Source organism: Orycteropus afer, unplaced genomic scaffold, assembly GCF_000298275.1.
Source record: "Orycteropus afer afer isolate SDZICR_OR568_19922 unplaced genomic scaffold, OryAfe1.0 scaffold00076, whole genome shotgun sequence".
NCBI lineage: Eukaryota > Metazoa > Chordata > Mammalia > Tubulidentata > Orycteropodidae > Orycteropus > Orycteropus afer.
The window spans coordinates 7,327,302-7,336,736 of record NW_006921663.1 but is presented as its reverse complement, the minus strand read 5'-3'; the positions used below and the strand labels follow the sequence as shown (position 1 = coordinate 7,336,736).

The 9,435-nt window shown below is 40.4% G+C and overlaps 1 pseudogene; it reads left to right on the top strand.

Annotated features, from left to right (window-relative positions):
• Positions 1-5,088, top strand: part of LOC103197336 — a 75,119-nt pseudogene extending 70,031 nt beyond the window's left edge.
• The last annotated feature ends 4,347 nt before the right edge of the window (positions 5,089-9,435 follow it).

The window sequence follows — 9,435 nt, the reverse complement described above, 5'->3', positions numbered from 1 at the left end:
TTTGGATGCCATTTATTTATCATTCTTGACTCAATGTTCAGTCTTCTCTGAATTTTTGGTAGAATTCTCCAATGAAGCCATCTGGGCCAGGAATTCTTTCATTTGTAATTTTTATGACCTGTTCAATTTCTCCTTAAGTTATGGGTCTGTTCAATCTTTCTACTTTAGTTTGTGTTAGTTTAGGTATGTCATGTTTCTAGAAATTTGACAGTTTCTTCTAGGCTTTCAAATTTGTTGGAGTACAGTTCTCCATAGTATTCTGTTATTATTCTTTTAATTTCAGTTGGTTCTGTTGTAACATCACCCATTTAATTTCTTTTTTTTTTTAATACTTGTCTCTATATAGCATTTTTTTCTTTCTTTTTTTTTTAAATACATTTTATTGAAATATAATTTATGTATAGTGAAATACACAAAACTAAAAGTGACATGGGTCAATGCATTTTTTACAGTGTTCCATCCCCTCCCCTCACCCCTTGTAACCAACAAAGAAAGTTTCCTTCCATGTATAAAACTTTCCTTGACTTTTTACAATAATGAAGTAACATTATATTTGTCCTTCTGTGATTAACTTATTTCACTCAGCATAATGTATATGTTTTTCTGTGCTGAGCTCCTTTTGTTTATGAATCATATTATCACTTCCTTCATTGCTATTGTTTTAGTAGTTGCTAAATATTTTTGTGCTGGTCCTCTTTTTTACTTTGATGTGAAGGTTTATCATGTTTCTTTGAGATGATTTAGAACTTTCTTTCCAAGTTTAGAACAGCTCATTCTATCTTGCAGTTGTCTTGACTTCCCTACAATTTATAAGTTCTGTAATTACACAATTTTTTCCCTCTTTTTGTTTTGTAATTGTCCTCGTTCATCAATTGATATCTCTGGTTCCCTGTTTACAATCTTGTAGGTTTAATTACTTTGGAGATAATTCCATAACCAGGTTGCTTTCTGAGTTACATCATCATGTGTATTAATGGTCAGTTGTTTGATGTTGTTGGTTCTCTGTCCCTTTAGCATCTCTTGTAAGGTTGTTCTGGTTTTAACAAATTCCCTTGATTTCTGCTGACCTAGAAATGTCCTAATTTCACCATATTTGAGGGACAATTTTGCTGGATATATCTAACCAGAAGGCTGGTGGTTCAAACCCACCAGCCACTCCTTGGAAGGAAGATGGGACATTCTACTTCTGCAGCAATGCTGCCTTGGAAACCCAAGGAGGGGCTGCTATGAGTTGAGTCTGACGTGATGGCACATTACAACAACAACAAACAACATATAATTATTTGTTGGAAATTTTTCTCTTTCGGCGTTTTATGTATACCACCCCACTGTCTTCTAGCCTGCATGGTTTCTGCTGAGAAAACTGAGCTTAGTCTTATTGGTCACCCTTTGTAGGTAACTTTTGTTTTTCCCATGCTGCTTTCAGGATTCTTTCTTTGTCTTTGGTTTTGGTGAGTTTGATGACAATATGTCTTGGTGAGTTTCTTTTGGGGTCTATCCTGCTTAGGATTCATTGGACTTCTTGAATGGATGTATTCTTATCTTTCATCACACGAGGGAAATACTTTTCCAACAAATCTTTGACAATTTTCTCTGTGGTTTTACCTGTTCCTGAATTCCAATTACACATAGGTTATTCCTTTGGAGGGTATCTCACATGAACCTTAGGCTCTCTTCATTTTATTTTGATCTTTTTTCTGATTGATCCCTTTCCAAAAAATATTGAGGTATTTGTCCTCAATCTCACCAATTCTGTCTTCCATTGGATAAACTCTACTCTTTGCTCATTCAATGTTTTATCTGTTTCTGAAATTTTAGTATTAATCTTCTGGATTTTTAGCTGTAGTTTTTGTATCATTTCTAATTTTTCATTTATTTTGTCATTTTATTCTTGTATTGTCTTTTGAAATTGCTCTAGGATTTTCTCTTCATTTTCCTTCTTTTTGTCAATGTTTTCTTAGATCTTTCTCTCAATCCATTGAAGGTACCTAAATATAATTCTTTTGAATTCCTAGTCAGGGAGTTCCAATGTTGCTTCTTCCTCACGAACGTGTTCTGGGTCTGTATCCTGGTGCCTTGTTTCTCCTTGTATATCTTACTTCTTTGTGTAGACTGTGATGCTTTGTTGTCTCTGAGGCATTGTGACCTTTTGTATTTATATTTAATTAGTGATTGTATGTGGGAGTGACTTTCCCACAATTTTCATTTTCTTTGTTTTATTTGGATGTTATCTAAGTAAGTAGGGCACTGTGCTCCTCTGTTAGTTGGCAGTGCTTACACACTCACTACCTTTCTCTTTTCCCATTGTCAGACTCCCATATGTCTCTGTCATTCTTGGCAAACAAAGCCTATTCTTAGGTCCCTGGAATCTGAATGAGAATGCTGTCACTTTAAAATCCAATATGGCTGCCACTTGTGAACATTCAAAATGGCTGTACCCTCAGTCACTTTAAATATCCAAAATGGCCCCTGTTTGTAAACAATCAAAATGACTGTGCCCTCTGGACAGTGAAAAGTCCACAGCTCAGGTTGTCTCACTCCTTGCTGTTTCCCTTCTTACAGGTCACCAGCACAGTCATCCCTGAAGCTCTTGTCAAACAGGGCTGATCTTTACATCAAGTCTCAGGCCCCAACACCACTTGAAAATATTCAGGCTGTTGCTCCCATCTGAGCAGCTGACAGTCCGCTGCTCTGACTTCTTCATACTCACTGCTTTCATTGAGGTTTCTCCACTAGTTGGTGCAGAATCCAGTTCTGCGTACTTCCTTTCAGAGCTCAGGGTTCCGGGATTATCTTCTGTATCTCTGTCAGTTGATTTCTCTTTTCTTTGTGAGGAGGGTCTGGGTAGCTTGTCTATCTATTCCACCATCTTACCAGAAATCCCCTATGTAGCAATTTTCCTTCCTCTTCTTGAACAATACAGCTACCTCCCTGTGTGATGTGCTGTGGGCCAGGTTAAGCTGCTTCTCCTAGGACCCAACCACACCAATTCTGGCTGCAACTTGGACCTGTTCATGGCCCTATTCTTCATTGACCCTGGTCTCCCCCAGAGGGTTACATAGATCTGCTGTTGGATACTATCTAGGAGGTCACAGCCACAGTCACAAGGGTGCAGTAACAGCAGTCATGGCTCTGCATCATCTGTAACCATCAAGACCCTGCTGAGGCAGCACATGTGCATCAGCCACCTGGTTCACCCACAGAACTGGGGGGAAGGATTATTGTGAGGTGTGGTGTGTCATACTGGTGCTGGCTCCTCCTAAGATGAGAAACATCAAGAGGGCAACGGAAGTGGGTAGTACATTTGCCACCATGTTCTTGGACATCACTTTCCACCAGAAGTTCCTGGAGACTTGCAGGTGGAGGTGTTCAAGGAGATCTTGGTGGTCCAGAGGTATCTCCTCACCATGGTGAGCCAGCATTGGTGGAAGTCTTCTGCAAGTACTACAGAAAATATTCCATCAGCCACAAGCCCTTGAAGCACAAGGACTTCCTATTAATAGGGAAAGGCATCCAGGAAAATATTGCACAGAGGTTCCCTGTGTATGCACTGAATTTACAGATGACATAATCAGGGACCATCAGGCTGTGGGCAAATACGTCACCACCATCATATTCCTCTACTTGGTCTGACACCTGACCACCATTGTGTTTGGTTCCCTCAACAATGAGAACATAAAAGGATCCACTGAGGTGCAGAAGGCCATTGCAAGATAGAGGATTGGAAGCCTCTTATATGCACTCTTCTCTGGACAGTTGCTGGTGGTGCTGCTGATCACTGCTCTACTGGCTCTCTACATCCATGTGATCCAAGGTATCTGTGATGACTATCAGCTGGATTTCAAAGCTTTCTATGCATGGATGGCCCTATGGAACAGTTTCTTCCTTGAGCTTTAGGCATTTTTCAACCTCAGTCTAGTAGAGATGCTCTTCAAGAGGTCGACAGAAGAGATTATTGCCTTGTTCTGCTCTATCACATTCATGCTAGATGCTCTCATGGACATGGTCAAAATCTTCAGGAAGTGCTAATATGGACACCACTCTGCTAACTACAACATGGGGAAGACTGCTTCCCTGCTTAGCCTGCTGGTCCTCAACACCAGCCTCCATACTGACCTCAAAACCAGCCTCCTGACCAGACTGCCAGAGCTGACTACATAGGACAGCAATGTGCATGCAGAAGGAACAGAGCCATGCTCAACCTCCTTATCATGCTGAGCACACTCTGATTGGTCTACACCCTCTATCATTTCAAGAGACACCACTACCTACACCCCCTTCATGAAAGAGATTTTGTCAGACTTGTTGTGCCCATTGCAGTGTTCACCTTCTCTCTCATCAGCCCCTACAGCTTCTGGGAAATGGAGATGAGCAAGTTCATCTACACCCCAGTGAGAATCACCCCAGTGCCATGGACCTTGGCTTCCTGCTTTCCATGTTCTTTTTCATCCAGTAGAACTTAGTGGCTGCTTCGGCTAATGCATCAGAGAAGGGCACTGCCTTCACCACTGAGACCTCCAGACCATCATCCTTATCAATACCAGGTTGTCTCAGTTAAGGATGCCCTGGATCCACACCACCTACCATCACTCCCTGCTACACATGCAGGCCTTAGTGTTTGTGAAGGAGCGTATGGCATATGAGCACATTTATGAGATGATTGTGAGCATGAAGGAGATGCAATTGATGTCACTTGATGCCAGCATCGTAGAGGACCTTTCACTGCTCCTGCTGCCCTTCCTGCTGCAGTGAGTCCCCAAGCTTGTGCTCTATGGCCTCTTCCTTTCCATCGCCCGCACCTCCATTGACTGCAATCAGTTCTTTGAGTAAGTGGCCCTGCTGCTGAAGGACCAGACTGCATACCTGCCCATGCACTACATCCAGAGACCTCCAGAGAAGAATATCCACTACTTTACAGGCCTGCAGATCCTGCAGCTACTGCTGCTCTGTGTCTTTGGCATGAGTGCCATGCCCTATAAGAAGGTGATCTTTCGCCTCATCATGATTATCATGATCTCCATCTGCCACAACCTGCTGGCCAGAATCATTGAGGCTAAATATTTGGACTCCATGGATACTGAACACTGAGGCCCTGATTGGCAAATCCTGGCTATAGCCCTTCACCATTCCCTGCCAGTCCTCCCAGGCTGGCTATGTGACTGTGTGGGGAGCTCTGGGTATCTTTGGGATATTGCCTTATGCTGCACCCTCACCCCTATAGGCCTGGGGCATCTGAGCATGGTGGGTTTCATTGGTGTGTGACTACCTTTCTCCTCCATTAGCCTTTAAGCTGTAGGTCAGGAACACTGTTCTAAGCAGAACAGATTTTCTTTGGTGTCTAAGATGAGTGTCTAAGATGAGTCTTGTAGGCAGCATATTGATGTGTCTTCCTTTCTTATCCATTCTATCACTCTCTTTTGACTGGTGAATTTAATCCATTCACATTCGGTGTAAACCTAATGATAGACATGACATTTCTGCTATAATTCTTTTATGTTTTTGTTTCGGTGTTGATGATTTTATTATTTTGAGTATTTTTCTTTGCTGAGTTCATTTTGTTATTGAGTTTTCTTTCCCTTTTCTTTGTTGTTGTTGATTTGGTGTTTACTAAGTCCAAGTGTTTTTCTTATTTTAATTAGAAGACTTATTAATTTTCTTTGTGGATATCTTGTAGTAAATTCTTATTTCTTTAAGTTTGGAAGAGTCTTTAATATATTGATATCGACTTCTTCTCCATTTGGAAATTTTGTAATTCTCCCCTTTATCCCCTTTATTTGTTTTGTATTTATTATTGTTTACAGATTGACTCCTCTTGTTCTCTTTTTTCTGTTTTGTAATTACTCTAGTTTTGAGAATTTTTTTTTCTGGGTTAATTTCTGGATGGTGTTGTCAATGTCTTATTCTTAATTCATTGTCTTCCTTTTTTTTTTTTCAGAAGGACTCCCTGTATCATGTCTTGTAGGATTGGTCCTGTTTTCACAAATTCCTTTAATTTCTGTTTGTCTAGGAGTGTCTTGGGAGCTCTGGTAGCATAGTGGCTAAGACACTTGCCTGCTAACCAGACGGCTGGCAGTTCAAACCCACCAGCCACTCCTCGGAATGAAGGTTGGGCAATCCTACTTCTGTAGTGATACTGCCTCGGAAACCCAAGGAGGGGTCGCTATGAGTCGGGTTTGACTCCACAGCACATAACAACAACAACAAGGAGTGTCTTAATTTCACTATCATACCAGTAGCTTAGTGCCTAAGGCAACTGACTGATAATCACAAGGCTGGCCATTCAAACTCATCAGCCACTCCTCAGAATTAAGGTTGGGCAATATACTTCCATATTGATACTGCCTGGAAAACCCAAGGAGGGGTTTCTATGAGTCAGGTCCGACTGGAGGGCTAACAACCACAACAATAACAACTTGAGAATCAGTTTTGCTGTATATATAATTCTTGATTGGCTATCTTTACTTTTCTTTCAATGTTTTGTATATGTCATCACATTGCCTTCTTGTCTACATGGATTTTTTTAAGAAACCAGAGCTTAGTCTTATTTCTTGCCTTGAATAGGTAATTTGGGAGATCTGGTGGCATAGTTTCTAAGGCATTGGACTGCTAACCAGAAGTCTAGTGGTTCAAATCCACCAGTCTCTCCTCAGAAGGAAGATTGGGCAATCTACTTGCATAGTGATACCTCCTTGCAAACCCAAGGAGAGGTCACCATGAGTCAGATCCTACTCAGTGGCAGTGAGGTTTTTTTTTTTTTTTTTTTTTTTTAATAGGTAACTTGTTTTTCCTGAACTGCTCTCAAGTTTCTTTCTTTGTCTTTGTTTTGTAAAGTATGCTTATGTTATGTCTTGGTGACACTCTCTTGACATCTAAACTGTATGGGATTCACTGATCTTTAGTGGATATCTTTTCATCTTTCATGATATTGTGGATGTTTTCTGCACGTTTTTAATGAGTGTTCAACAATTTTCTTTGCTTTATTTATTCTTCCTCTTTTTCTGGAGTTCCAGTCAACTCTATGTTATTTCTTTTAATATCATCCCATATAACTCATAGATTTCTTTTTTCTGATTTTTCTCATACCAGCTAATGCCAAGAGATTTATCTTCTAGTTAGGAATTGTCTTCTTTGGCCAGTTTGATTCTACTCCTTTGTCCTTCCAATATATTATTTATCTCAGTAATATTAGTGTTCATATTCTGGATTTCTAATTGCTGTTTTTGCATGATTACTAAGTGTCTATTTATTTCATCATTTTGCTATTGTATGCGTTTTCTTAATTCTTCAATAAAGAAAAAAAATATTTTCTGTATTTTCTTGGCTTCTGTTTATGGTTTCCTTCAGCTCTTAGCAGGTTATATGTATATATACATTTATATACATGTTTTGAAATCTTTATCAGTTAGTTATATTACCTGTTCCTCCTTGAAAAAATTTCCTAATTCTTTATTTTGGTCATTTGCTTCCAGTACCTTGTCCTGTTCCATTGGTTGAATTAAAGGCATCTGTTTTTTCTTAGATATTTTAAAGTTGTTGCCTTTATTTTTTGATTACGTGTTGGTTTGTTTTATTGTTTTTTGTTTTTGGTTTTAATATATCCAAAGGTGTGGGGCAGGTGTTCTTCTTTGGTTTTAGTTTTGCATCCCCGGGGCACTCCTCATTTGTCTCCAGGTTGGTGGAGTAACTGGTGGAAATATGGGTGTGAGTCTCTGTTTGTCATGTGCAGGAGCTGTGGGTGAGATGGGCAGCTATTGTCCATTGTTTGTCGTTGATTCAGTGGTACAAGAGCTCTTGGTGATTCTCTCTCTTTGGGGAGGTCCTTGGGGCATTAAACACAGCTGGGTAGTGGAGGGTTAATATTCTCCTCCCAGTGATAGGACAGAAGAAAGAAGAAAATATCAAGAATAAGAAGAGAGTATATATATATAAAAAATGGAAGCAAATAAAAGGTGATGAAATAACAAAAGTTTGGTAAAAAGAAAACAGGAAGACAGAAAAATGAACAGAAGAAAAGGAAGAAAAACTGGAAAAATGAAAAGTTAAAAAGCGAAAAAATAAGGAGACATAGGGAAAAAGACAAAGGAATGTTGCCTTTTATAGTTGTCATCAGCCAGCATTCCTGACAGCAGGCAGTTGTAGCACAATCCACTGATCCTCTGGAGCATGTGCCTGCAGAGATGGGAGGTGGCTGGTATAAGTGAGTGACTCTGAGAGAGGAGTCTGCAGAAAAAGACCTGTCAATGCCTTAGGCACTGGGTAGGTGAACTTCAATCCTTGGCTTTGTCTGCTACAGGCAAGGATTTTGGGGGATTTGGGGTATCATGGAGGTGGCCAGGGGTCTAGGCAGGTGAGGGTGAAGCTTCTCTATCCAAGGAGTTATTTAAGGCTGAAAGAGTATTTGTCCCTAAAACCAAAAACCAAACTCACTGCCTTCAAATCAGATCTGTCACTACCCCTGCTTGGCTTTCTGAAGCAGTATCACTATGGTAGTAGATTGCCCAATCTTCCTTCCAAGGAGTGGCTGGTGGGTTTGAACAGCCAGACTTCTGATTAGCAGTCAAAAGGCTTAGGCACCTCTATGTGCTGGAAAGGTATTTGTTTGCCAACATGGAGAGTGTACCTCTGCAGTAGGGGTTCAGTGGCATGTGTCTGGCTCTCTCTGGGTACACTCAGCCATTTATCCTGCTCTTGTCCAGACTCAATCAGTGTGAGGTCGCCCTGAGTCTATCTTCCTCAATTTCCCCAAAAGTGTTTATTCCCCTTGCACAGGTCCTCAGCCCAAACTACTAGTGTCTACTAGCAGCAAGTTATTTCATTCTCTTTTTCTGGATCCCTTCTGCATCATCCTTGCTCCACAGCTGCCTGTGGCACTGTGAATCTGATCCATTTTTCTGCATGTTCCTCTCCCAGATCCAACATGTTTCCTGCTCACCTTGAATTCCTCCTGATCTGCCTGCACTATGTCTTTATTGCTGTATGGGCCATGAAGTTGTTTTTTCCTTGTCTATTTCCAATACCTCTTAACATAAAATGGCTCCTTGTCTGCTTCTGATGCCTCATTACTTAAAATGATGATATTTTGGCCAGTTCCAGGTTCTTGTCTCTCCTCAGTCACTGACCTTGCTCCATGTCCCTTTACGTGAAGTATTGAATCAGTTTTTAATCCTTTCATTTTACGCTCAAACTTCCAGGATCATTATTGCTGTATATGTCATTCAGTTTTTCTAAGTCTATGCTGTAGAAGGATTGGGTGGAGTGTATCAGCAAGGATGTCATTTTGTCTCCTCCTCTAACCAACAGTTCCCTTGTAGGATATTTAGGGTCTTTCTATGAATAAAATAATTCCATCTGTAAATAGAAATAGTTTTACTTCTTCCTTTCTCATTTGGATTTATCTTTCTTATCTTATTGCTCTGAAAAAGGCTTTCAGTACAA